The sequence below is a fragment of the Oryctolagus cuniculus genome, chromosome 15 (assembly GCF_964237555.1).
Source record: "Oryctolagus cuniculus chromosome 15, mOryCun1.1, whole genome shotgun sequence".
Classification (NCBI taxonomy): domain Eukaryota; kingdom Metazoa; phylum Chordata; class Mammalia; order Lagomorpha; family Leporidae; genus Oryctolagus; species Oryctolagus cuniculus.
Window position 1 is genome coordinate 87,141,134 of NC_091446.1, and position 17,484 is coordinate 87,158,617.

The 17,484-nt window shown below is 40.5% G+C and overlaps 1 pseudogene; it reads left to right on the forward strand.

Annotated features, from left to right (window-relative positions):
- Window positions 1-2,690: 2,690 nt before the first annotated feature.
- On the forward strand, window positions 2,691-14,546 carry LOC127484101 (NIF3-like protein 1 pseudogene; annotated as a pseudogene).
- Window positions 14,547-17,484: the final 2,938 nt, after the last annotated feature.

A 17,484-nucleotide genomic window follows, 5' to 3' on the forward strand; every position in this document is an offset into this window, starting at 1 on the left:
TTCCAAGATCAAAGAAAATTAATTTTTCTCCAGTAAGATGATTACTTAATTATTCTTCAGCTTATGTTCAGTCTTCTCTTATTTTTAATTCAACTTTCTGCAAACTTTTTGAAGTATGGTTTTTATGTTGGTTGCTAAATAATCTCATGGGCCTAGCACTGTGACATAGTGGGTAAAGCCACTGCCTGCAGTGCTGGCATCCCATACAGGTGCTGGTTCAAATCCTGCCTGCTCCACTTCCCATCTAGCTCTCTGCTATGGCCTGGTAAGGCAATAGAAGTTGGCCCTAGTCCTTGAGACCCTGAAATCATGTGGGAGGCCCAGAAGAAGCTCTGGATCCTGGCTTCAGATTGTCCCAGCTCTGGTTGTTTGCAGCCATTTGGGGAGTGAACCAGTGGATGGAAGATCTCTCTCTCTCTCTCTCTCTCTCTCTCTCCTGCCTCTCTGTAAATCCGCCTTTCAAATAGACAAGTAAATCTTAAAAAAAAATCCTTCCCTATTCTCATTAGAAAACAGACATGAACTAAATTTAAAAAATGGGGCCTGTTCTGTAGCATAACTGGTAAGCCTGTTGCCTGCAGTGATGGCATCCATATAGGCACTGGTTCAAGTCCCAGCTTCTCCACTTCTGATCCAGCTCTCTGCTATGGCCTGGGAAAGCATTAGAGGATGGCCCAAGTCCTTGGGCCCCTGCACCTGCTTGGGAGACCTGGAAGAAGCTTCTGGCTCTTGGCTTCAGATTGGTGCAGCTCCAGCTGTTGCAGCCAGATGGGGAGTGAGTCAGCGGATGGAAGACCTCTCTCTCTCCCTGCTGCTCCTTCTTTCTCTGTGTAACTCTGACTTTAAAATAAGTAAATAAATCTTTAAAAATTTTTAAAAATAAAAATTAATAGTCTCATGGCTTTCTAAAGTTCTGTGCATTTCCTTCTCTTTTTTTAAATTAGAATATCCTCCAGAAGCTAGTGCTCTGTTTTGTTTTAAAGATTTATTTATTTGAAAGGCAGAATTACAGACAGAGGGGAAGACACAAGGAAAGAGAGAAAGGGAGAAAGAGAGAGAGAGAATATTCCATCCATTGGTTCACTCACCAATGGCTGCTATGTCCAGGGCTGGGTCAAGCTAAAGCCAGGAGTCAGGATCTTCATCCAATTCTCCCACATGAGTGCACACTCTCAAGTACTTAGGGCATCTTTTGTTGCTTTTCCAGGCATATTAATAAGGAGTTATCAGAAGTAAAGCAAGCCAGGACTAGAATCAGTGCTCATATAGGATGCCAGCACTCCAGGCAGCAGTTTAACCTGCTAAACCACATGCTGGCTCTCAATTTTCCTTCTCTCTTTCCTAAAGATGAGAAAATATGCATTGATCTATTTTCAGTCTTAGTCTATTTTGTGTTGTTACAAAACCAGTGTACAATGTGTAATTTATAAAGAAAAAGTGTATCTTACAGTCTATATGAGAAGTCCATGATCAAGAGACCCCATCAGGAGAGGGCCATATTCCTGATACTTAACTTGGCAGGAGTCATCACATGGTGAGAGAGAGTGTAAGAGATAAAACTCATCACCTCAAGGTCCTTTCAAAATTGATGTCAATCTATTCCTGAGGGTTGAAACTATTGTCTTGGGGATTGATTTTTTTTAAAGATTTTGTTTATTTGAGATGTAGAGCTACAGAAAGAGAGAGGGAGAGACAGAGAGAAAGGTCTTCCACCTGTTGGTTCACTCCTCAAATGGTTACAGTGGCTGGAGCTTGGCCAATCTGAACCTAGGAGCTAGGTGCTTCCTCCAGGTTTCCCATATCAGTGTAGGGGTCCAAGCACTTGGGTCATCCTCCACTGCTTTCTCAGGTGACAGAGAGCTGGATTGGAAAAGGATCATCCAGGATATGAACTGGTACTCATATGGGATGCTGGCACCACAGGTAGAGGCCCAGCCCACAATGCCACAGCACCAGACCTGGGTATTAGGTTTTCAATACATCATCTGAGATGATACATGTTAAAATCAGACCATTTTTTAAATTATATTGTTTTTATTACTATTCCAACTTACTTGGCCTACAAGTAGAATTTTTATTGTATTTACTCTATTTCACAGCTATAGAAATTAAATGTCAGCTTTTAATTTTTTTATTTAAGGTAAACAGATATCATGTATTTCATATATACAGATTTAGAAACATAGTGATACTTCCCACCCTATCCTCTCTCCCACACACACATCCTCTCTCATCCTTTCTCTCTAATTCCATGTCTTATTTTTCCTCAAAGCTCCATTTATTTTTTGTTTGAAAGGCAAAGTTACAAAGACAAAGGAAGGAAGAGACAGAGAGAGATCTTCCATCCACTGGTTTACTCCCCACATGGCTGCGATGGCTGGAGATGGGCTGGTCCAAAGCCAGGAGCCAGGAGCTTCTTCCAAGTTTCCCACATGGTTGCAGGTACCCAAGCCCCTGAGTGATCTGATCTATTCCAGACACATTAGCAGGGAGCTGGATTGGAAGTGGAGCCTCTGGGACTGAAACTGGGCACAATTCTCTGCACTACACCACAGTGTCAGCCCTACTTCTCTTACTTTTTACACTGACCTACTTTCAGTGGATTTATACTCTTAAGATTCACCCTATACTAAGTAAAGAATACAACACTGTTCAGCAATAGAGACAAGGGCTGTAAACAATCATAAACAATCATAAAATCTCAAAATGTCAATTTCAGTACTATACATTACATTTTTTGCTGCTCTATTAGTTACTACAGATCAAGGAGAACATAAGGTATTTGTCTTTTGGGGATTGGCTTATTTCATTAAATTTAATGGTTTCCAGTTATATTCATTTTGTTGCAAAACAAAGAATTTCATTATTTTTTATAGCTGAGTAGTTGTTTACACTATATATATATATATATATATATATGGTGTGTTTGTGTGTGTATATATATATATATATATACCACAATTTTTTTTGACAGCCATAGTTAGACAGTGAGAGACAGAGACAGAGAGAAAGGTCTTCCTTCTATTGGTTCACCCCCCAAATGGCCACCATGGCTGACGCTCTGCCGATCCAAAGCCAGGAGCCAGGCACCTCCTCCTGGTCTCCCATGTGGGTGCAGGGGCCCAAGCACCAGGGCCATCCTCCACTGCCTTCCCAGGCCACAGCAGAGAGCTGGACTGGAAGAGGAGCAACCAGGACTAGAACCTGGTACCCATATGGGATGCTGGCAACACAGAGGATTAACCAAGTGAGCCACAGTGCTGGCCCATCTAGGTTGAATCCATATCTTAGCTATTGTTAATTGAATTGCAATGAACATGAAGATATAGATAGCTCTTTCATATGCCTATTTTATTTCACTTAGATTAATTCCCAGGATTGAGATTGCTGAGTCATATGCTATATCTACTCTCAAGTTTCTCAAGTGTCTCCATACTGTCTTCCACAATAGTTGTGCTAGTTTATTTTCCAACCAATAGTGGATTAAGATGCCTTTTCCCCACATCCTGGCCAGCATTTGTTGATTGTTGATTTCTGTATGAGAGCCACTCTAACAGGGGTGAGGTCAAACCTCATGTGGTTGTGATTTGTGTTTCCCTGGTGACTAGTGATATTGAGCATTTTTCACTTGCCTGTAGCTTTTCAAAATTTTCTCTTTTGATAAGTGCCAGTAGAGCAGCTCACATTGATTTCCCAGAGACCCAGCTATACCCTGTGCCCTCTTATGCAGTCACAGAATTTCCACAGTCTCAGCACACAAGGCTCCCACTGTCAATGAGTGCAGAGGATTTGCTCCACCTGGCTAGACTGTCTCATCCACAGAGAGGCAAAGACATTCCCAGAGCCTCGACAGTTTGAGCCCTGGAGCCTGTGACATATTGAGAGGTTGGGGGCACCTCACAGTATTATGTGGGTGTACAGACTCTTGTCAATTTGCCCAGCCAGACTCAAAGTCAGTGGGAAACATAGAGTTTTCCCTCTGCTAGCATCCTTGTATCACACACATGCACAATAGCCACCAACCAAATGCTCCCTTCTACCCACCAGTTGCAAGTTGTGTGTATTCAAGCTGCTGCCACGGGTACTGTTAGAAGATGGCATCTTGTCTCAGCCAGGTGCTGGGCACGTGCACAAGAGCTTCTGCACCTGCTGTTTATGTCCAAAATGGTGCCCACCTTCTCTCAGCTGATTGTTGGGCACCACTGTTCAGTGGATGTAGTGAGAAAACATGCCCCCCCCCATTTTTTACTGGGTCAGTGGGTACACTTTCCCCCTCAGAGCTCCAGGCCAGACTCACATCAAAGTCTCCCTCTGTCTATATCACCAGCCATATGGGTTGCTGCAGTCTGATCTCACCTCACCTTTCAAAGCTGATGATTTCTCCTCCTCTTGGCTGCTGGCATCATGTTGTGTCTGTGTTCATGCTGCATGTCTGCATCTTCCACACTGATCCATGGTGTTCCTCTCCCATAGAATTTCCACCACAGTTTTCTCTAACTCTTACCTAACAATGTACTTCCAACATTTTTTGAAACTATTTACTACTAGTGTATGCCCTTTCCTATTCCACCATCTTGGAATCCTCCAACATCCATGATTTCTATGGAATTTTAGGTATATAAAATCTGGAGATACTCTATTGAAAATGCTAACATGGCATCCCATGGGTACCCCCTGTATTAGAGGAATATAGTTAATATCATTGAATTATTTTTCCATTGTTCAAATGTTAGTGACACGTGCTCTTTCTTTGGAATTCTGTAATTTATTTGGATAATAATTCTTAAAATTATGTTATTTTTACTAACTTTAATTTTTTTTACAAAATCAGTAGCAAATGAATTTCTTCATGAAATTAAGTTGTGTTTAATTTTTACCAATTAATAAACTGTGAGTGCCCTTTCATGAATGTCTTTCCTGCCTTTAATCATGGGTAAAACACTGTTCTTGAATAGGGAGGTTGATTGTTTTTGTTCTTCCAGTTTATATATCTGTTATTCTGTACTCATTTCTATCATAATCTTATTTTGCACAGTAGAATATAGGTATAATCCTGACCAATTCTCTCACTACTGCCTTCTTTTGCTTTCTCTTCCTGGTATAGTTGAGATTTCTACATGTCTATATGTTTCTAAGATCAGAGAAGTGGATATATCTCAGTAACTTGCATACTTCATCATTCCTCAGCTCATTTTACATTGTGCTTTAGGACTGTAATGAAAATTTGTTACTTAAAATGGAAAAACAAACATAACATTCATTATTAGAGAATACACACAAACAAGATAAAAGTTGGCATGGTTATAAGACAATAGAGCCATGTAAGCTGAGAGCAAATTAGTCTCTTGTCTTTCTCCCATTCATGTACTAACCAGGCTTGACTTATCTTAGTTTCCAAGATCAGATGAAATTGGGGGTTTTCAGGGTGGTATGGCTGTAGACAATCTCTTGTCTTTCTGATACTATAGCAAAAGGTATATTTGTTACATTTCAAATAGAAAATTAAGAGGAAATTTCTAAATTCTTATGAAATGTATTCTGAAACAGAACCTTTATAAATCATAAAGATGATCTTGTAGACAGTGCTTTAGTTCAAGGCTGGAAATAAACACTCAACATTCTGCAAAGCCAAGAATTACCTAGTATTAAAACATAAACTGTGGGGAGCAACTCGGACTAGACTAAGTTACTCGAATTAAGACTTATTCTATGCATCTGCTCTCCCACAATATGGCGCTGGGAGAGGAGTAAACAGCTTCTACGCAGCTGCCTCTCGCCAATTTGATTGACTGAGCTGCAGGAGCTGATCTTGCTCCTGATTGGAGGAGAGCAGCGTACTCGGCGTGTGGGTAGCAGAGTTGGGATTGGTGGAAGAGGACTATAAAGGAGGAGAGAGACAACATGCACCAGGAACATCTATTTGAAGGAACACCTGAGCAGCCCCCGAGAGAGCCGGCCGGCGGTGTGCCGCTCCCCTGCGGAAGTGGGGAAAGTGGCAGGGGGAACCTCCCTTCCACGGAGGTGGAAGGGTCGGTAGCCAACCCGGGAAGAACCAGCAGCAGCAAACCCGGGAAGGGCCGAGCAGACAAAAGAACAGCGCAGGGTCCTGTGTCATTCCTCCACGAAGAGGGGGAGCGACATAATGGTGCTGTGACTCGGATATGAAGCCTAGGCAGGGTTTAGTGTCGTTCCTCCATGAAGAGGGGGAGTGACATAATGGTGCCGTGACTCGGATAGGAAACCTAGGCAGGGTTTAGTGTCGTTCCTCCGCGAAGAGGGGGAGTGACATAATGGTGCCGTGACTCGGATATGAAGCCTAGGCAGGGTTTAGTGTCATTCCTCCATGAAGAGGGGGAGCGACAATAAACAGGTTATTTAGGCTATTTTGGAATTGCTTAAACAGTATGATCTTTGATAGCTTTTTGGAGCCTGTACTTATATATAGGTAAGACCAGGAGTGTGTGGAGGACAGAATATATTGTGTATCCTTAAGTCCATGAATTTCTCTCAGTCTATAAAAGTAGGTTGCACACACAATTTTTAATGTTATATTTTTAGGCAAATCATTCTATTCTTCATTTGAATTTTAACCTACTCAAATTAGTCTTAATTGAATTCCTGAAACACCAGTAACATAAATTATAGTCAGAGCCAAAGGCTATTCTCTAATCATTGCATTAATTGAATTTTCATCATGTCTAAAAAATATTTTTATCTTCAAGAGAAAAGGAACTAGGTAGAATGAGACATATAGGTAGAGATAACACTTTTTTTGCATTAATTCATTCCTCAAACACCCACAGAAGCCAGACCTGGGCCAAGACTGAATACAAGAGCCACAAATGTAGTCCCAGTCTCTCACAGGTGTGACAGAAGCCTAATTAATTGATTCTGGAAGTCACACCCAGGCACTCTAAAGTATGACTAGGGTATCTTAATAGGCATCATAACCACTATGCTAAATGCTTATTTCAATGTTTTTCTCTGTAATATTTGAAAGTACTATATATGATTTTCTCCTGGTAATTCCTGTCTGTTTCTATCAGAACTCCACTTATATTTTCTTGTATTCCTTCCTGAATCCATCTGCATTCTCCTTAACATTACCCATCTAGGTATTCCCTCTAATCTCCCATTTATCCATATCTCTAATTCTCCTTGACTGATTTGGCTGTCTGTAATCAGACCCTTCTGTTTCTCTCCAGCTTGAATGTCTTCCATGACCTTTAGATTATAGTTCCTTCTCCATCTTGAATGCTTCTTTGTAGCTATTCAAATAATACCTCACACCTGGTGAATCTCAAATTCAGTATTTGTTCTTTTTTATTTGTGTATAGTATTAGTACAAGCCAGCCATATCTTAAATCAACATAATCAGATTTTTGTTGGACTCCTCATTTTCTATCAGGTCTATTTTCAGATCTTTTGTTTCTTTGCCTTTAAACTTGTATTCTTTTTTATTACTTGATTTTATTTTTACACTAGGTACACAGAAAGCAATCCTCCTTAATAAAGTTGACAATTAGCTTCACTCAGAATATTTTTAGCAATGTACCTTAAAAAATTCATCTTACAAATTGTTCTTCAACCCAAATATACAATAACTTGAAAACGATGTTCAGAAAACAAAAGCCAATGTAAAAAGACAGATTAAAGGCTATGGAGATGTACCTGGACTCAAACTGAGTTTTGCCCAATTGCTGTATGTTGTCATCTTGCTTTGCCTGCTCCCCATGACAGTCTGGTTTGTCCATTCTCTGAACTGCAATTCTTCCCATTCCTTCATGGATATGAAGACTCCTCTTTTCTCCTTGAATGACTTTGCATCCCTGTCTTTTGCTGAGAGTAGGGACAATGTTGGATTGCTGGTGGAACCAAGCCCACCACAAACTATAAATACACTCTTCCTGACCAATGACTTGACTGAGCAGGTGATGGAGGAGGCGCTGCATAAGAAGGCAGTTATCATCTTTTCCTACCATCCACCTATGTTCCTACACATAAAGCATATTACCTAGATGTCTTGAAAGGACCTGGTGTTCCTGGCTTTGGAGAACAGAGTTGGATCTACTCTCTTCACACAGCCTATGATGTGGCACCCCAGGGATTGAAAAACTGGTTTTCCAAAGGGCTTGGAGCCTGCACATCCAGGCATATATATCCTTCCAAAGCTCATGGCTATCCTATAGAGGGAACCCACTGAATACAATTCAACATACCCAATTAACCATACCCAAGATATGGACAAAGTTGTGCTGCAGTGAGAGAAAATGAAGGTGTTCCTGTCACTTCTTTTTCTGCTAGGATTGATGAGGAGGAAAAACAAGGATCAGCCTGAATTGTACTAAAAAGCCTTTGATGCAGGTGGTGGCTCAGCTCTCTCAAAACAGATAACTTTACCAGAGAACTGAAATTCTGTCACTACAGAAGCCTTTGCTTTACATACTGAAATGGGTCAGTCATGCATCCTGGATGAATCTGTTGCCCTGGCAACCATGATTGAGTGAATCAAAAGACACCTCAAACTAACTCATATTCACTTAGTTCTTGGGGTAGGAAGGACCTTAGCATCATGAGTCAAAGCTGTGGCCCTGTGTGCTGGTTCTGGGAGCAGCATCCTGCAGGGTGTGGAAGCAGACCTGTACCCCACAGGTGGGATGTTCCATCATGATGGTCTGGATGCTACTTCCCAAGAAATAGATGTCATCCTCTGTGAACACAGTAACACTGTATGAGACTTTCTTTCTGACCTTTGTGATATGCTGGGTGCCCACTTGGAGAATAAGATTAATATTATCCTGTCAGAGACAGACAGGAATCTTCTTTGTGTGGTATAAGGCATACAGAAGCATCAAGATGATACAACCTACAGATTGCCTCTCCACTCCTGTGGATGTGTAACATGAGTCAGTGGAGTTTGATATATCTTTCTGGAAGAGTATCTTAAGATGTATGAGGATACTTCAAAAAGTTCATGGAAATGTTTGCTTTGAGAAAACTGCATAGATTTAAAAATAATTTCACAAAATAAACAACTCTAAATTCCATTTTCTGCAAACGTTTTGAACTACCCTTATATTATCTTTTCTAGTTTACCTGGTTCAACAAATGCTCTATAGTGCATAAGAAAATAACTGAACTATCATAATGAAGAGCAAATATTAAGAAAGATCAATTAGATCAGTTTACTAAAGATTCTTGGGAAGTAACCAAGTAATTCTCTCCTTAGTTTAATTATAGTTAAGATATGTTAGCCCAGATATCTCTGCCATTGGTTAGTTTTAAAATGTCTTTTAAAAACTTGGAATTGAATACCTATTTTTAGGCAGCAGCTTGTATGGGATGATATGGTCTGTCTCTGTGTCCATGTTCTGTAGATCCACCTAAATTCCAGGCTTTCACCTTAGTTTCAGAATCAACATGAGATTTATTTTTTTTAAAGGCTTATTTATTTATTTGAAAGTCAGAGTTATACAGAAAGACAGAGAGAGGAGAGGTAGAGAGAGAGAGGTCTTCCATCCGGTGGTTCACTCCCCAAATGGCCGCAACAGCCGGAGCTGTGTTGATCTGAAGCCAGGAGCCAGGAGTTTCTTCTGGGTCCCCCACATGGGTGCAGGGGTCCAAGGAGTCAACATGAGATTTATTAGGAGGAAGGTTTTTTAAAGAATATGATTGCTATTCGTATTACTATCTCTTTATTGCTTTTTATTTTATAAAAATAAACCAAATTATAACACTAGTCCAAGCCCTAATCCTTACCATGGCCATAGCCCTACCCTTAGTCCTAGCCCTAACCCTAAACCTAACCCTAGATCTAAACCAATTCTGAAGCCTAATACTAAGTCTATCCTTAGACAAAGCATTAACCCTAAATTTGGCCCTCATCTTAACTATAACCCTACCTTAACTCTATACTTAGCCCAAATCCTAATTGTATCACTCAACATGGTGTTTTAACCCAATCTAAACTCTAACACTAGCACTAATCCTATCCTTAACTTTAGCCTTAATAACTCAAGCATTAGCCTTAATCCTAATCTGAGCCCCAACTCTTACCCTAACACTAAAACCAAAATTTAAGCCTAACCCTGCCTTAACCCTAACCCTAACCATGGCCTAAAATCTATCCATAGTCCCAACTTTAACTATCACACTAGCTCTAACCATAGTCCTAACTCTGGCTCTAACTTTAAAATTTACCATAGAACTAAATCTAACCCTAATCTTAAACTAATTTTAAATCTCACCCCAACACTAATCCTTTCTGCTTAGGCCTAACCTTAAAACAAACTAGTCTTCAGCATTAACTTGACCATAGTCCTGATACTAACTTTAATGCTACATCTAACACTAGCCTTAAACTTACCATCATGCTAACTCAAAGACTAAGCCTCATCCTGGTGATGATGACCCTAACTTCAACTATAACTGTATATTATATATAATATATATAACCACAGCTCTCTCTATATATTATATTTATAACATATATAAATATATATATATATAAATATATATAACCACAGTTCTAACTCTATCCCTAGCCCTACACCTAAACTTATCCCTTGTTGCAAGTGCCTACTGTCACACAGCTTGACAGTAACAAGTGCAACATATGACTTGTCAGTCATGGGGAAGAAAGGAACACCAGGACACAAGACTGTCTTTCCAATGAGAGATTTTATTGCTTACACACCAGGAGTTTTTCATCACACTACTCATCAGCATGCTCATTGAGGTCAATACACTTATCAGTATCAATATACTTAGCAATCTATACTATTTAATACACTTATCAATAAACTCAACACCACTACTTAATCATGACTTAACTACTTAACTTAGCTACTTAGCTTAACATAACTACTTATCTTCTGCTTAACTTACCTACTATAATTCTTAACTATCAGAGTAACACTATTTCCTTAATGACTAGAGGGCTACTGGAATCAATACCATTAATATCAATATTAGTAATACTACTTGAACTTATTCATTAATCCACAGATCACAGTATACAGTGTTAAAGTAATTTTGAGGGCTATCCAATTATAATAGTATATGTGCATCAAGGTTTCCAGCATTATTTGCAGATACCTTGCATGGTGTCAAAACATAGGGTCAAAGCATAGTTATATTATACTACACATGACTAACATTATTTGTAAAAGCTGCGTTTTCAAGCACATATTATGGTGACAAAAAAGAGTGTCAGTGTTCAAGATCCAGAACTCCATGCTTTGGAAGAGATGGATTTTATATCAGTCACTTACAGGCAGGAAGTCATGGGAAGGCTGTCACTCTGGGCAGTAGGCTCAAAGTTCCCAGGTGGACAGCTAGGCGAGAAGTTGGAGAAGTCCCCTGCTGAGAGGCCTGGTCCAGCTCTGTGGTCAACTCTGGCAGCAGATTGATAAGGACTCCAGGCAAGGCAGTGAGGCAGCATCTCAGCTGGAGTTTTGATCCCGTAGTCACCTTGTGTTGCTTAACAAGGGGGCTAGTGAGCTGGATTTTCAGCTCCAAGTGTGAGGAGATCCAGAGGTTCACATGCACTGGACCCTTTATCCATTGTTGGCTTGTGCTGCTATCTGCTCCATGCAGAGTAGTGGGCTGCCTCTTCAGCTCCAAATCTGTGGAGATCCAGAGGTTCACACACACCAGGCCCTTGGTTGGGCGGCAAAGCCAAAAGTGTTACAGCAGCTCTATTAGACAGGAATGAGACAGGAACAGGGCAGCTCATGTGGCTAAGCCTGCTCAGGAGACTGCAGCAGGAATGGCTCAGGGACAGATGCAGCTCAGAAAGATGTAGCTGGGACAGGTCAGGAATGGGTCAAGATCTCATCAGTGACAGCTCAGCTCAGCTCCACTCTTTTTTTTTCCGCTCCCGGTGGTTTACATGCACCAGGCCATGATCCTCGAAAGAATGGAGAGTAGTACAAGAGTTTCCCTTTTTATCCTCATTTTCTGGTAGTTCTCTACCTTGCCATCCTCCAACTTGTCCAATGAATGCTGGTTCCTTCTTGCTTGCAGTTGAACGGTCCAGTCAATACTGTTCCTGCCTTACTTATGTTTGAACAGTCCAGTCAGCGTAGGTAGGAGGGTAGTCTGTAGTGCACTGTCATCTGACTGACCAGAGATGTCTGCTTGGTATGATTAGGAGTGTCTCCCTAACAGCCATTAGGTATTGCCTCAGCTCCCAACTTATAACTCCACTTTACTTTTTATTTTGTGGCTAGTGGTAACTTCTTAACTCAATGTTTTACTGTGGAGTTTCCACAGTTCATCTCCTTTCCAGGTAAGCGGTGATCCGTGACTCTTTTTGAGACTCCTGTGAGATTCTCCACATCCCTAATCCTAGCTCTATCCCTAGGCCTAACAATAGCCTTAACCCTATCTATAACTCTAATCACAAATCTAATCCTAAATATAACCTTAGTCCTAGACCTAATTCTTATTCTAACCCAAAAGCCAAACATAACTCTATGTGTAGCCCTAACACTAAACCTAGCCCTAACCATAACCCTAGCCATGGCTTTAATCTAACCCTAGACATAACAGAACTTAACAGAACCCTAATCCTAGAACTAGCCCCAACTCTTGCCATAAGCCTAATACTAACACTGACACTAAACGTAAACCTAGCTCTAAATCTTATCCTAACCCCAACGCTAGCAATAGCTTTAATAATAATGCTCATTCTAAACCTTAACACCAATCCTAACTCTCATCCTAGTTCTAATACTAACCCTAACACTCATCCTATATCTAGCCCTAAACTTACTTCTAACCCTAAATGGCAGAATTTGCATTCACATGAACTGTTAGGGTTTATATACACTTGAGTACCTGAAATGGTCAGAAAAACAGAAAGAGAGCCCAAGCCTATTTGTGTTTGAATGGTGCCATCATTAGTCACCAGTTCTGAAAACACCCCATTTTCAAGCAAATTGTTAAACTTCTAGGTGTCACATATGGGAAGGTTTGTGGGTTAGGATGAGAAACAACTGCAACTTGGCAAATAAATTCAGAAAACATCAGTCAGTTATTGAAGTCTAATAAAGGTTTATGCCACAGATTGGCCCTCCAGTCCTAGTGTAAAGTTTGTAACAGGAGGAAAACAGACAAAATGCTGAAAAGGTATCATTTGACACATATTAAATGGAATAATCAAATACAGAAGGCAGAACAAATGAATTTTATTGTCTACAAATAAAAAAATGAGCTGAATGCCAACAGTGGCTGTGCTTTATGATGAAAGATAATATCTGAGTAGTACTTGTGAGAACAAACTGCACCCTCTCAGGAAGGCCTGGAAAAGTGATGCTCACAGTCAAGCATTTAGATGTAATGGCTAAAACACTCCACAGAAAAAGAAAACCTTGGATTTGATCTCAAGTCTAGCTCTAGATAACTCTTCAAACCACAAAAGAGAAAACAGGCATTTTGCATTTTTCCCCATCAGAATAGCAGCAAAATATGCAGTCATGGGAGCAGGGAGAAAGAGGAGGACTGAGAAACAGTGCGCAAACCTAAATTTGTTTGTGATTTAATGGTGCTGTGACTTTGCACCTGTTCTCAAAACTGCCCATTTTAAAATAACTTTATCTTTTTATCTTCTCATGGTGCATTGGCTTTGGGAAATGGGTTGGCATGAGGACACAGGAAGTCACCTGGACCATTAGCCACCTTGTGGGCTGCCTTAGATGCTGGAACTGAAGGCACCAAGATCAACAATGGGGTCCGGCTCTGAGTTTAGATCCGAGGACTCGGGGGTCTGACCAAGGTATCTCAGCCTCCCAACAGGTCCTGGAGGCTGGGGGTGGCTCATCTTGCCAAGATATGCCTACAGATTTCCCCAGGTGCCAAAGTCTGTGCTGCAGGACAGGGTCCTGTTGCCTCCCTGCCCTCACTCCTGGCCTGCTCCCACTACTTGCCTCATAGCAAGTAGCACTGGTTTCTTTAATGGATTCACTATTGTGTACATGGCAGTTTAATTTTCTGACTTTGTGTTGACTCTGAAACCAGATGCTATGGAATTATAGAGATTTATTGTATTTACCTAGAGTAACTGAAATGCTGTTTGTAAAAATTCACCTGAGTATTTATTTTAAATACCTAATTCAAGGTTTAGATGGTTTCATTTTTAGATGCTTCATTTTGGTAGCAACCACAATATTTTGACAAAAATATTTGTAGAAATTTCTTTCAACCATGCATTCATATAATATAAAATGTGTGTTGTGACTGATGTTATCATTTGCTGCCAAGACTGTAAGTTCATGAAAACTGAGGATCTCAATAGCAAAACCTGCCCAATTCAGTAAGAGGTGGAGCTCACTTGTGCTTTTCATTCCTTCCCAGCAGATGTCTCCCAGACTTGTTTCCATTACAGAGAAGATTCCTTTTTTGCAACATTTTATGTTTTCAGGTGGGAATGCTGCTTTCATTTTACAACCACAATGCTCTTGGCAAGGGCCAGTAATGGAAGGAGTGAAGAAATGCTGAGATCCCTTTAATGCCAGCTCAGTAAAGTAGAATAAACAGGAAATCAGATGTCATTTAAGGAATTTTTTCCCAAATATATAAGGTTTTATATACATAATATATTTATTATATTTATATAATTATATATTATATAATATTTATTATATAATATATTATATATTTATTTTATTTTATTTATTTTATATATATATAATAAAAGAACAAGCACTTGCCAAAAGCAAATACAGTGCCAATCTTAAGTGATTTGCAGTGCTAGTTTGTTGTGTTTTATATCTCAGCATATCAATTATATTCTTCTGTATGCATCAAATATTACATAAGAATGTAAAATGGTCTTTACAAAAGAGAAGTAAATACAAGAAAAGTAAGCATTACTAATATGCAGCAGTACATATTTATTATTTGCAAATGGTTCAAAGCTTACAAGATCCATTATTAATAGGATAACCACACATGTGAATTATGACTTAGCAACATAGAGCATAAAGGAAGTTACATATTTATATTAAAAATGCACATACAAATGCATAACAGTCTCTCTCAAGTGCTCAGCATACACTGCTTCAGAAGCAGGAGGCATGAAGCTGTAGAAGTTTGAATATACACAACATACTGAAATATCTCAAGCATAAAAACTGTACCTAGTTTGTCATAATAGTTTATTTCTTCAAATATCTGGATCTGAACTCAAGCAAAGAAAATAATGAACACCAATGATTTTCATACTCTGAAAATATAAACAGGTTAACAGTTGAAAAATCTTGAAAAATATGGAGTTTATGAGAATAAAAAATGCATTTCATAAAAAAGGCCATAGCAGATCTATTTCATTGTGGCTCTATGTTTTTTTTTTAATTTAAGATCTCTTTCTCTCTCTTTTTCTTCCCCCTCCCTCTTTGTAACTGCCTTTCAATTAAACAAGTAAACCAATCTTTAAAAAAAGATGGACCAATATGATTGCACATACCCAAAAGAATATATACACAAAGGGAGAATGTCAGCTACATGTAGTCTTCAAGTGCAGGATTTGACTGATAATGAACAGTCAGTGGTAGGATGACAGCTGCACTGCAGTTATTTTCAGATCAGTGGAAACCCTCATTTCCAAAATCCAATTTGCAAAAGTTAGAATTTAGAATTCTTTTTTCCCAATTGGGCGGAGCCAAGATGGCGGAATAGTGAGGGCGCGCGCCAATAGTCCGGGAAAATTTAGTTTAATAAAAGGGGAGTTACGGTAGCCTCAGAAAAAAGAACCAGGAAAATATTGCAGAGGAAACTCTACTGGACAAAGTGGCCGTGAATCGGAGGACCTACTGGGAGAACAAGGTTGCCCACCGCGCGGAAGCCGAGCCGCGGGACCGAGCCGCGGGACCGAGCCGCGGAAGCCCCAGGATCTGCGCGCCAGTGCTCGAAGGGGAGTGCATGCCACACAGACAACAGCAGGCAGGCTTGGGACGTCCAGGGCTCTGAGTCCACACATCGGCGCTGGAAGGGGAGCAGACCTGCGTGGAGAGCGTGGGAGCCCATAGTTTGGGACACCAGCAGCAGACTCAACACACCAGCGCTGGAACGCGAGGTGAGCCGAACCTCAATAGCCCGAGACACCGGCAGGCAAGCAAAGAGAGGAGAATAGAGGGAACGACCCCCGGGGGGGGGAGTTCACCAGGCTAGCTGGAAGAGAGAGAGAGAAAAAAAAGGTGACTGGTACGGACACGGGTTTCTCTCTCTCCGCTCACCTCTCAAGGGAGAGCAAGACAAAGAGCAGGCGCCATCTTGGACATACTTCATAAGCAGAGCGACCTCAGGTCTGCACCGGCCCTGAGCCTAGCAGAAAAACCTGACTCTGGGCAGGGCGAATTAACAGATTAGGACCTAGCAAATTTGTGGTGCTACTGAACTGAGACTGTGAAAAAAGAGACGGTGGGGGAGAGAACTCACGGAATTCATGTGAGCACTCTCCAGGACGCTACAATTCTGTAACTTTGGCAACACAGTGGGAGACTGAAGGAGAATTTGAGCCCACTCTGAGGGCAGAACAGATTCCCTGTGTGGTCCTTGGGAAAGAGCTTCCGATCTCTGGCTCCTGTGGGTATATCATTTGCCTGCTAACTACCTTCAACTTCATTCAACTGTGCAGAATAACTTCCCTTTTGAATCAAAAAAAAAAAAAAGAAAGAGAGAAAGAGAGAGAGGTTTACCACGCCTAACCTGGGAGTGTCACCTTTGGCACACCAAACAGAGCTCTCAGGCCACACCCATCTCAAGCCCTAAGGCTCCATCAAAAACAGATAGCCCACTTAATCTAGAGTCATAGTATAACAAGAAAAAGCACCACAGTGAAGAAACCAAATATCTCCAATATGCCAAATAACAAACGCAAAAACCAAGGTAATAAAAACAAGGAAGTCACCATGATGCCCTCAAATGAAAAAGACACCCCAATTCAAGATTATGAAGATGATGACATAGAAGAAATGCAAGAAGCAGATCTCAAAAAATTGATAAGAACATTAAGAAGTTCTCAAAAACAAATTCTTGAACTACAGAAATCCTTAATGGACAAGATAGAAAATCTCTCTCATGAAAATGAAATATTAAGGAGGAACCAAAATGAAACGAAACAACTAGTACAACAGGAAACTGGGATAGTGACTGAAGTGAAGAATTCAATAGATCAAATGAAAAACACAATAGAGAGCCTTACAAACAGAATGGGTGAAGCAGAAGAGAGAATATCGGACTTAGAAGACAGAGAACAGGAAAGGATACAGTCAGACCAAAGAAAAGAAGAGGAAATTAGAAATCTAAAACATATTGTCGGGAATCTTCAGGATACTATTAAAAAACCCAACATTCGGGTTCTAGGAGTTCCTGAAGGCATGGAGAGGGAGAAAGGATTAGAAGGCCTTTTTAGTGAGATATTAGCAGAAAATTTCCCAGGTTTGGAGAAGGACAGAGACATCCTAGTACAGGAAGCTCACA